Raw genomic sequence first — 12,212 nt, forward strand, 5'->3', positions numbered from 1 at the left:
AGCGAGTTGGGCCAGCTCATTGTGCATGTTTACTAGGTCCAAGAGGAGTAGTTGTTGGCAAGGGAGAGCCGAACTGCCCCTCTCGCCAGCAGCCAGCCCTTAGGCAAGTTCAGGACAGGTGGACGCAGCCTCTGTGTGTGGTGGGTAGAGCCCAGAGGACCTGCCTGAGATGGGCAACCTCCAAGAGGAAGCCAGGCTTTGGCTGGCCTAGGCTTGCTGTCTTCCTGTGCATCCTACCCACTTTGGCTTATACCAGAAATACCCTATGACTTTGGTGGAAACATATATTGAATTTGCCAGCTTGATAAAAATGCTATTTACTTCATTTAGTGAATTTTGCATGACTGTATATCCTGATCTACTGCTCCCCTCTTTGGACTCTTGTTTAATTTTATTAAAAAAATATTCCGTTTACTCTGAATTACTATCTCCCAAGATACCTTAAATCTGGTAAATATTCTCTCTCTAATCTAAGTAGGACAACACCCAATCTGTGTCAGCAGAGAACCTGAGATCTCAGCTCTGTAAAGTGAAAGGCAAAGTAAGCTTTAAGTGGGACAGGCTGAGCTTGGGTTAAGCTGTGTTGTCATTCTGGTTAGTAATGCTATTCAGGCTCCCTCAGAAAAATTGCTTATGCAGGGAAAAATTATTTTGATAGCATTTTGCTGCCAGGATGAATCCTCAGACCTAAACTGAAGAGTCTCATGTGGGAAGAGGTTCAAATCATGCGTTTGGTTTGAATTCATCTGTGTTGCATCATATCTCTTACGTTAATACATCAAACTGTAGAATCAGTGAGGACACTTCTCTTAAGCTTAGTATGAATGTTTGTTTCCCTGTCATCACAGCTAAAGTTTGTGTTAATTCAGTGCCAAAAAAAAAGTCAGAAATCTGATGTTTATCTTTCCTTTGAATTGTACCCTGGTGATTTTTGTTTTGAAGCTTTGTTTGCCGGTGATCTAATAGCCACACTTAAACTGGAGACAATGGATAATTAGGCCCCAAACAAAGACCCTTGATGTCTGCAGGGTTCTTGTGGTCATTGCAATGAGCTTTGGGTCTGGAGATGCTGCTTTGGCAGTTAAACCAGCTTTGAAGTCCAAGGAAGCAATCTAGAAGGACCATGACCCAGTGGCCTCAAAACCTATTAGACACTTCAGTTACTTTGGCACCTGCGCCTTGGAGCCTAGGACCTGGACATGAACTTGGAGAGTGCTCCTCCAGCCTGGGCAGAGGCCTGGCTCCCTGCCCAGCTCCCCTGGGTGCTGGGCAAGGCCAAGGGCCCTGCCGCCCTGGCAGTTTCGGAAGAGCATGCCTGGGGTACAGTAATGCACACATGTAGCACCTGAGCTGCGTCTGGCGCACGGGGAGCTGGAAGGCTGCTTGGCCGTGGTGGGAGAGCTGGAAGGCTGCTCTGCTTTGTGGGCAGCCTCACCAGCAGAGGCCTGGGAGGGTCCCTTGTACCTGCAGGAGTGCAGCCCCTCACTCCCAGAGAGCCCTCGTGCCTCCTGGTCAAGGGGCCTGATGTGTGTCTGTCCTTCCTGCTTGTTGAACCACCCCAGCATCAGGTGGTGCATGTGGCCAGAATATGGCCCAGCCCTTGACTAGGGCTTGGAGGGGGCAGATAAAGTGGGGCTAAGGAAGGATTCTCTTTGCAAAATTCAGGCATCCAGTCTGCTGTGTGTGTGCCTCTTCCAATGAGGAAAGTGCCTGCCATACTGCAGGGACAAGGGTTAGTCAGAGGGAGGTTCAAAGGTAGCTTGAACTAGCGGCACTTTTGTGGTTAGCGGTGAACTGGTCCAAAAACAAGTTGTGCTTCCTGTTTGAGAGGTTCTTAAGATATTGTTCAGCACTGAGCTTCCAGGTGACAGAAAACCACTCTCAAGACCAGCTTAGTTTCACAATACAGGAAGATTCAAAACCTCTTAATTCTGGGTTGGGTTTTTTGTTTGTTTGGGTTTGGTTTTTTCTTTTTCTTTTTTTTTTTCTCCTATTTACTTTTGCAAAATGAGCTTGACAGAGTTCCCAATCCAGAGGCTGACAGTCTCCCTTTCAGTGACCGGAGTAGCTAAAGATTCCTCCATGAAATCTTGATCAGCCCAAGAACATGTCCCTGAATTATCCTGGCTTGCATTCTGTTCAGTGGTATGTGTACTTTCAAGATTTAGTCTCACCAATGTGTGAAATCATGGGTCAAAAATCTCCTGCAAAGAGTGTTGATTTAAACCCAACAGGATAAAAAAACCCATACATTCAATGTGTAGGCATTATTCACTTTGCTTTAAGCAAATCCATCCTGAGAGAGGAAAAAGGGAGTGATAAGCTCACGCTGCCAACTTCTGCTCTCAGGACCTCTGTCTTCTCGGAAGGGAGTGGAGCCCCACTGCTGTGCCTCATAGTTGTAGCAGCATTTGGCCAATAATAATTGGGATGTCAGATGTTCCCATAAAATTGAGATGGGTCTGATTTCTGCTGTTTTCTCCCAATGTCTACACAAGATGATTTACAAATACCTCTTTTATGCAGTGCCTGCACAGCTGCCAACTGCTCCAGCCAGTACATCTCTTTGAAAGGCACTGCTGGGGCCATTAAAAGTGATTGGTTTGATTTAAAGCAAAAAAAATAATAAATAGTTGCACCTTATAAAGATGGGATCTTCCTGGACTTTTAAAGTGTGTTTAGGCAGGTTCCTGAGCTCAGTGCACGTGCCCAGCAGAGCCAAGCTCCCAATCTGGATTGAATTTTAATTAAGATCCATTCTCATTTCCTCCTGTTCTCAATTCATTCATTTAATCTCTTTCATATATGAGATGTATTGGAGTCACCAGTCTCCTTTCTTAATCTCAGCCATAGTCTTTTAGCCTTCATTTATACAGCTTCTGTATTTCTTTCCTCTCATCACAATGTTGTAATTGGTTATGAAGTGTGACAGTGAGGAGCAGAACTGCTGAACGGGGAATCCTCATACTCTGGAAAATCGTTAGTATAAAGATTTTTGTTTGCATCATGAAGCAAGCTAACAGCTATATGTAAGATAGCAAATAATTAATGTAAAATAACTAATAAAACCCTGTTTCACCTAAAAGAAAGCAGCAGATGTTTGTGTGCATGTATATATAAAGACATAACCAAACCAATGTGATTCTATGATATTCTGTCTAGACTCTTGTAGGTCAACATGGTTTTAATGGTAACGAAACTATATTTTTCCATGCAAAACTGTTTGGGTTTTCTTCTTTTCCATATGTACAGGAAGAGCTATTTTTCATTAGCTGTCTGGATATTTTATGTGTATCTGTGTGTTTTCTTGTGTGGCTCCATGGTCATGGCAGAGGCTGAGGAGTCCGGGGTGCCATTCAGTGGTCTCTTTTAGAGCTGCATTGAGTTGCTATCCAAGGCCCATCTTTTCAAAGTTAGACACTTTTAGCCATGTTAGGGAACTCCACTGCAGAGGCAGATGCTCTTGCCTGAAATACCTTTGCCTTGGCTATCCTGTTGAAAAATGTATCCAGATGTTTCCAGTTCTCTTTGGTATCACGGCTATAGATGGACTGCTGACAGTTATATTTTTGTGGCTTCCTGGCATTAATGCAGAAGGAGAAAAAATTGGATTAAAACCTGTCACAGAATACATAAAGTCTTGCATTTTAAGTTAGATTATAAAGTAACTATCGGTGATCGTCATGATTTTTCCCTAATCTGCTTAAGTGGAGGGTTTATCTTATGCTGAGTTCTTTCCATGTTCTCATCAAAAGCCAAGTTCTTTTTACAGATATTTCAGCCTCTTAAGCTTTCTTCTCTTGTGTCCTCACTTCAACTCTTGCTTTTCTGTTTTCCATCTGAGTCCAAAATGATCTGCAGTCCAGGAGAATAGATTTATTCTTTTGTGTTTACTGCCCCAATACATACCATATTGTACATCCTTGTCCAAGTCAGTGAATTTATCTGGAGTTCACAGGAACAGTGTTGTCAGTTCAGTAACTGGATGAATTGGTTCCTTGCCTAATGCAGCATTAGGCAGAAACACTATCAACTTTTACAGCCCAGAGCATAGAGGATTCAGCCTATTAAAATCCCAAGTTTTAAGCTTTATCATGGGATAGATTTATAATGTTCCCTTCTTAATTCAAATATAAATCTCGCATGAGAAAAATTGGCTCAGACTTATGAAAATTGTTCTTTTGGCCCTTGTAGATGATATTATTCATCTTCTGCATACTGAGGCAGGCTTGGATGAAGTCTGCATTTAAGGGCTGCAGGTGCAAGGTTGTAATGCTAAGCCAGAGTCAGGGTGTCCCTGGGGGCCGTGTCAGAAGGACGACTTTGGATCGTGTACTTGTGCCAGGGCTTGTTCCCCTTCTCCAAGGGGTGCCTGGAAAGCAAAGGCAGTTGTTCCTGTAGCGTGATAGCCCAAGCACACACACCTGCTCAGCTTTATTTTTCTTTAGGGAAGTAGGCAAGAGCAATTATTTCTTCTTGGTGACGTACTCTGTTTGGCGGTCTGTGCCTGGGCTGCCTGTGCAGATGTGCTGAAGGCCGTTTGGCCCCTTCCAGCCTGGAGCCCTGGGAGAAGCAGCTGCTGAGCTGAAGGAGACCACAGCTAGATTGCACAAGTGCTCTTTCTGCCGGGTTCAGCTCAGGGCCTGCACAAAGGGAGAAATACATTACATCATCTTTGTCTGGGCAGAGGAGCTGGAGGGAGAAAAGAAAGTTGCGGTGGGTCATGGCATGGCCTTGCACAACTGCACATAGGAAGATGTGGCTGTTCCAGGGAAAGCTGCTGCCCTGGTTTGGTTAGGCCTAGACCTCCTCAGCAGGAGAACATAGAGAGCAGCTCGTGGGATCACAATGAGCTCTACTTTTACCACTCTGCCAACAGCTCAGCTAAGAATTGAGTTCTGAGGTGGTTTTCTTTGCCTCAGGAGAAGCCTGCTAAAGCTGAAAACATAATATTTTTGTACAATTGTCACATCTTGACTGGTAGCAGCTTAGTACTGAGCACTCCCACTGATTACAAGGGTTTTAAACTTTATATGCATCTGTTATCTCTAGGAGAGCCCAGCAAACCATCTCTTACCTGAATGCTGGGGCAGTCACCAGAGGACTTGTGGAGATGCTCTCTGCAGGTTCCCATCCTCCTCCTCCACTTGCTCAGAATACAGTCAGAAGGATGCAGAGGCGATGGTGGACCAGTACCAGTTTTGGATCTCAGTACAATGCTGCGAGAATGAGAGCAATCTTATCCTTACAAGGATTACTTTATGAAATATATTCTCCCCTTAGATGATTCTGTGACATTGTTCAAGTCTGAGGTGCATAGTTCAGTTGTGGTACCACCCTGAATGAAACTGGTCAGATAATGTTTTGACAAGAACTATACAAATCAGACCTGAATGGTGTAAAACCTACAGGTTTAAATTTGTCTATGTGGCTTGCTTCGGTCTCATTAGCTTACTGAAGAGAAATATAAAAGAAGGTTAGATCCTAATCTTTTGAGACCTGAATGAAGAAAAGAGATACTATAATACTGGTAATTAACACTCTTAGCAGAGCAAAGGCATAAAAACTGGGAAAAAAAAAACAAAACTGGAAATAGAGTTAAAATATTAACAGTGAAGGCAACTAGCTATTGGAATATTTTTCTGAAATAAAACTCAAGTGTCTTGCTGCTTAAGCTGCTCAATGTAGTGCAGGAGTAACAGGTTGAAATCCAGTGGTGTCAGTAACTGAGGAGGGTGCATAATGGACCTTCTGGTTTTCAAAATCAAGATTCTGTTTTAGCAAACCATAAGTGAATGAGAGGATTTTGCAGGACCGTACTGTGCTGGTTCAGACTGATGGTCCAGTCCATTCATTTTCCTGTTTCTGGGATCAGTGAGGGGAAGCCGTGAACTCCTCCGGGGGGCTGTTGTGCCATCATGTACCAGCACAGGAAGGTGCTCCCTGTGCCCAGGCAGTTGGTGGTTTGGTTGCATCATGGACCATGACACTTCTCCCAGCAACTTTTTACCGTCTGTTTCTGTTACCAGATGTAGTTGTGTAACTTCTTAACACCACTAGGCTCACAGGAGGACTGTACATCATAAAATCCCCATCATCTAAATTAAGTTAATTATGCATAGTCTTCCTTTTTTTTTTTTTTTCAGTTTTAAATATGTAATTACACTCTTCATTTATTTGCTGTGCTGAGCTCTGCATCTCTTCGTCATGTTTCTGTTGAACTGTTTGTAAGCTGTCTCTCACAAGAATGTCTTCTGGTTATGCCCTTCAAAAGCCTTCTCATAACTTCTCTTTTTCTGTTGTGTTATTCTGGCATCTCCTTTGTGACCTGCTGCTTTCAGCATGAAATCCCTTCCTCTTTCCAGGCACAACAGAAAGGAAAGCTTCACATTTTCTACATTTCCTTGGAAGGCAGAACAACTGGAATAATTTCAGTGTGTAGATTCTCAGATCTCTCATGCTTTCCCCTGGATTGTGGTTACAAGCAGAGAAGAAAGGTGCATGCACGCACACACCCACTAGTTACTGCAGATATCGCTGTTGTGGGGTTCTCCTGAAACAGGCATAGATAGGAGTCTTTTATCATGCACCTGGTAGGTGTGTATTGGCATGACTTTTTTTTCCCCCCTCTCTTCCTCCAGACAACCTACCTAGCCTAGACTTATAATGAACAGGAACAAAAGCTTGTATCCTGTGTTTTCACGTGCTCAGACCCACTTGAAGTTCCTCTCTCTCCTGTGTGAATGGTACAAATCAGACCCATCTACAGTCCTCAAAAAAATGCAGGGCTTTTTTTTAAACTGTGGAGTTCATGTCTTTGGGACGTGTATGCCCGTGCATGGCACTACGTGTGTAGGTGCGTAGGTGTGGTATCTTGCTGCTACAGTAGCAAAGTACTTGAAGGCAAATTTCTTAAAACCATTGAGGCTATTTGACCAGTTTAGAGATGCAGCAGTCACAAGCCACCCCCCTTCAGATGCAGAGCTGTACTTACACCAGTGCACAGCTCCCGGGTGATCTCCCTCAGAAACAAAACTACAGAAGAGCTGGCTGTGGAAGTTACACCTTTTGCAGCATCTGTACCATCAACAGAATTCATCTGACCTGCAGCAGAAGCAGCTTTTGCCATGTTGTGTTGTTAATCATCTGGACGCCTGTGGTGGTGATGTTGTGCTCTTTGCAGGATTTCTGTGACTGGGAGTGATTGCATCTCCTGGCTCTGGAAGGCAGAAAGGCGCCGAGGCAGCACAGACACGGTGTTTGGCTGAGGTGTGAACCAGCAAGCTTCGGCTGGCTTACTCCTCACGTGTTGCCAAATGCGGTGGCTCCACTGGGAGCTGTAGATGCTTATGTCATTTGAGGATCTGTCCCAAATGCTTAATAACAACTGATCATCCCTGTTTCTGGATATTTTCTTTTACACCTCCAGCTTTGTGAGGACTTAACTGCTACTAGAAATTTTGCCGCGAATGTGTTTCTGGAGCCCAGATCTGAGAATGCATTTTATACGTTCATGGCTGGCAATAAATCTCATAACATTCAAAACCTCTGGTTTAGCCAGCTTTCCCAGTTTGAGATCAGCTATTTCACCTTTGAGTCTATCGCATAGTTTTACATGTGTTACCTGATCAACTCCTATGGAGCAGCGCTGTGACTAAATGCAGTAAAATACGTCGGCAGCCTACAAACTGGTTGCAAAATACACCCTTTCATCATAAGGCAGCAAAGACCTGACATTTATTTTCAGACTGCTTTCAGCTTTTAATATTTAATATTGTGATCATCCCTTTTCTATCACATACTTTTTATTTAATGAGCTGTTGAAAATATTTACTTTCTTTTCCAAACATCTCTGTCTTGTAATCATTCTGGAGGCATCTGGAACTGAAGTCTTTTGATACTCTGTTTATCTGATTTTAGCTCATTCAAAATTTCTATCACAGAAATCTGGAAATCATTAAGATAATTTATGTTCTCCCTCTCAACCCATTAAAATAGTAGTGACTGTGATTCTCTAGGCTCTGTGTATGTGTGTGGTAGGTTTTTAAACTTTATTGTTTCCAGGATGTTCTAATAACCTTGGCTTTCCTTCTGCCTTAGTGTAGGACTATTGCTGTTATCTTACTTTGGCTTGATACTGGGAAGAGAGAAATTAAAAAACTTACTGAATTCCATGGAAAGCACCAAAAAAGAGAATTTGAGACAGAGTTACAACATCTCGGTTCAGTTCTTCCTTCTGCTGCAAGCGATTTGATTTCTCTGTCTCAGCTTTCTGCCTGAAAATCAGGGATAATTCCCCTCTTCCTCCTGTCCTTTTCTCAGTCTAATATCTCCAACACAGGGGATGTCTGACATATGCATATTGCCTAACAAAAACTGACTCCAGGACTTAGAGAAAGGGTCAAAAAGTCCTGACATTTTGTTAGAATGGATGGAATTGATGATAAATCAGTACTACTTTGGAATTTGGTGGTGTACCTAACAGATACCTCTACACTTCACATTCATTTGGTAATTTATTCCCACAAAAAGGCATGTCAGTGCAACCTTTTTACAACTATTAAATTTCATACTGAGGATTTGGGGACAGATGAAACCAGCAAAAAGTTATGGCATGTGGGAGAAGTTTAACCTTTGATAGCAATGTCAGCTTCTGTCAAGATCATTAAATACTTGTTTAATCCTCTACAAGATTTTTGTTCATTTTCAGTTAATAAAATATGCAACAGAACCTGCTAAATTTCTCTCTGTCCCACATGGTTAAGACAAAACTTTTGCATGCAGTGAAAGCTGGATAAATAACTGTAGGCAACTTGGGAAATACAGATATGAGAAAATAAATTAACTGGGAGTCAAGCCATCTAATTTACTGCCAGGATTGCTCTTCTGAACTAAAACAAAAAACCAAATATGTTTATCTGTGTAGCTTAATTACGTTAATCAAAACCTTAAAAAGTAGTTGAGACCATCCATGTTGTGAGTTCATGAACAAAGCGAAGTTCTCTAAGGAGAATGAGGGAATGCTGTATCTAGATGCTCCGTCCCTCAGCAAATGCTGTCATTTTTTCTAATGTGGCTGTGGTGTAAGTCTAAGAACACAAGCACAGATTTTGTCACTGAAACCATTACATTTTTAAGCTTAAAAAGTATATAAACTGTGTTCCAGTCTCTTAGCCTTGGAACTTTCTTTTCAAAATACTATATTTAAGCTCAAACTACATTAGAAAATCTAAGCTATGTGTCTATATACTTTGGCATTGTCTACTGAAACTGCCTTGCCTACAAAACAGTAATATCTGTAAATTGTGTACTCTCTTCTATACAATAGACAGTGGTGAATTGCTTTATCTTTGTCTTCAGATAGGAAAAAAAATGTATATTGAAAAATGGGGAAAAAAATGTAATGGTCAGTGACCATCACAGGTTACTTGGTCTCACTGTGAAAAACATGGTCTTTTTTAATTATAGAAGTACAAAAGATGTGGAATTGCATCTTTACTGTTACATCCTCACTACTTCTATGTAGCCCTTTCTTTCTAGGTAAGGCACTCAGCCCTACGATGGAAAGACAGCTTCTTGTGATAGACAATTTGCAGTTGTTCACTTGCTCACATTAATGGTTCCAGCTAACCAGTTCTGAGCAAAGAAATTGCTACCAGGAACTGAATTTTCTCTGATGCAGAAAAGCTAATTTTTCCACTCTATGTAGCTGGAAAGCAGGGCAGTTACTAACATTTTGGTTTCTTCTCCAGCAGTAGCGAATAGATTCAATCTGGATGTTTTGAGATAAAAGATGTTTTGCCTGCACAAACTGCTGCTGAGGCTTAGATACCATTGTTGCAAAGCTTAGAGCAAATGAAGCAGCTGTTTCAGCCCAGTTTAAACACAGTGAACAAGAGTAAAGCATATTAACTCCAGCTGTGTACTGATAACAGCTGGGAAGGAAAATCACTGCAAGGGAACCTTAAAGTAAACTTTGAATTCTAGCAGGCTTAGCTATTGTGAGTGTCCCACTGAGGGAGGAGCAATGGTGAAAAAATCTGATCCTTGGAAATGTGGAGAATTTAATGAGAAATTCCTGTGCCTCTTTTTGTGCTTCTGTAAAGATGCAGAGCAGGTTCCGGAGTCAGTGGTATCACCTCTAAAGACTTTTTGATGCAGATCTTGCCGTGCATTCACACTCATGGGCCATTGTGAGATCAGGGCAGTACTGAGGGATGGATTTTGTATAGCATAATGGTGTCCCTTTTAAAGCAAGATACTGCACCTCTGCCCTGTCTGGTTAGAAACTACCCTGTAATCTCTTCTACAGCATTCTGTTTTCCAGAGTAACGTGTGCCAGTATTCAGGCTACTTCTGAGGGGTCACTTGCGCTCTGTTCATTTTGGTCTATTGAACACAAAAAGCAGTATAAAACTAGAGGAAGGAATTACTGTCATTTAATGGTTAAACCAGTGAAAATTATTCAAAGAAATTGTATTAAACCACGTATTCCCTTAGGTCCTTGTGCAATAGAATAATGGCTTACTTAGGCTTAGGACTAATGGAAATATATTTTAAAAATTTCCTTCTTATCAGTATTATGTGATAGCTCATGGTTAAGAACAATTCTGGAACGGTTATGTACTTGTAATAGTAAACCTTCATTATATTTCACACCTGTGTTTTAAAGATAGCAAGTCAGTTCAAGGCTTCCTCTTGAAGCTGCGTGCTCTTGGTGGCTTTGCCAAAGGCAGCGGATAAAGCAGAGGCAGCAGCTCCCCGGAGCGGGTCGGTCAGTGGTGCTGTCTTTGGGCAGGATTTGCAAACTGACGCATCTGTTGGTAACTATCATTTGCACCCTACCGGGGGAAATAACTGATGTTACGACAAGAAAGCACATGATTTCTAAGTTAGATGAAGTGTCTGTAGGTTAATATCTTCACTTGGCATCCATCAGAGTTTTGGGGGGGCTTTTAAAATATTTTTTTTAATATATTATTTCTGTTAACAGGATTCAAGTGGTTGCCTAGCTGTCTTTGAATACACACACACACAAAATGACGGCACTGTTCAAGCTGCAGGTAGGAACAGCTTCTGTGCTGTAGCAGAAAAGGTTTCAGCAATTCCTTGCCATTGAAATAACTGAGCAAACGTGTCCATTTTTGCATAATTGTCATCTTCTCTCTGTGCTTTCCCCTTTCTCTTACTTCTTGTCTTTCCCATCATTTCAGCTTATGTTCATATGTTCTGTTTGGTGTCCTCTAAACTCGGTGGAGTTGGAATCATGTCTTGGGTATGTTCTGTGAAGAACCTTGTGTACTTTAGGTACATGTAAAAGAACTAGACTTAGACAGCTAAAGTTTTGGACAGGAGGCAATGCAGCTGTCTGTGTTGCTCTGAACAAAAGAACATAAGGATATGAATAAAGACATTTGAGTGAGGCCAGTTAGTATTGTCATAAAGTTCTTTTAATGTTAACCAGCTGTTATAGACTTGTTCTCATTCTTCAGTAGATTACATGCCTCTTATTTTGCTGGAAGTCAGTGCTCTCTATTTCTGTATGCATAGCAGACAATTATATAATGAAACAGGTCTTCAGTTTCATGTGTATACAATTATGAGAAAGCAGTAGTTCCTCAAAAAAGGCAATTTTGGCATCATTCATAAAGAGTGTTTTCAGATCTAAAGTATGGATTATGCTGAATGAAAAATGTAAACGGGTATGGATGTATGTGAAAATAGTACATGAGTGAAAGAGGATAGGAGAAACATGAACAAGGGAAATGGAATAAAAACCACATCTTGCAAATGACTTGACAAGACCACATCAAAACAGCTGTAAAGCTGAGTAAACTGCAAAGCCCAGTGGCACACACAGATACGAGGAGAATTTTAATGTTCCTGAAGGACAGGGACCTATCTGAGTGGGTCACTGAAAGTACTTAGATGGTGCACATTAAAGTTATTTTCTCTTTCCCTGTGCTTTTATGTAAAAGATTATTTATCTCAGTGAGATAAATCTGATGGCTCTGATCCTTTTATGGCTGAGATAACTTTCTCATTGACCTTGGGACTGTGTCCAATAAGCAGTCACATATTAAATAAGTGATAATATTGCATTTTGATTTCAGTTATTCTCATCTAATACAGTTTGGTTTATTGTGTTTTTCAGGTTTCATAGCTACACTGGATCTTTGATTGTGGTCTCCTCTAAATTGCAGCACTGAAAA

The sequence above is a fragment of the Nesoenas mayeri genome (assembly GCF_963082525.1).
Source record: "Nesoenas mayeri genome assembly, chromosome: 5".
Taxonomy (NCBI): domain Eukaryota; kingdom Metazoa; phylum Chordata; class Aves; order Columbiformes; family Columbidae; genus Nesoenas; species Nesoenas mayeri.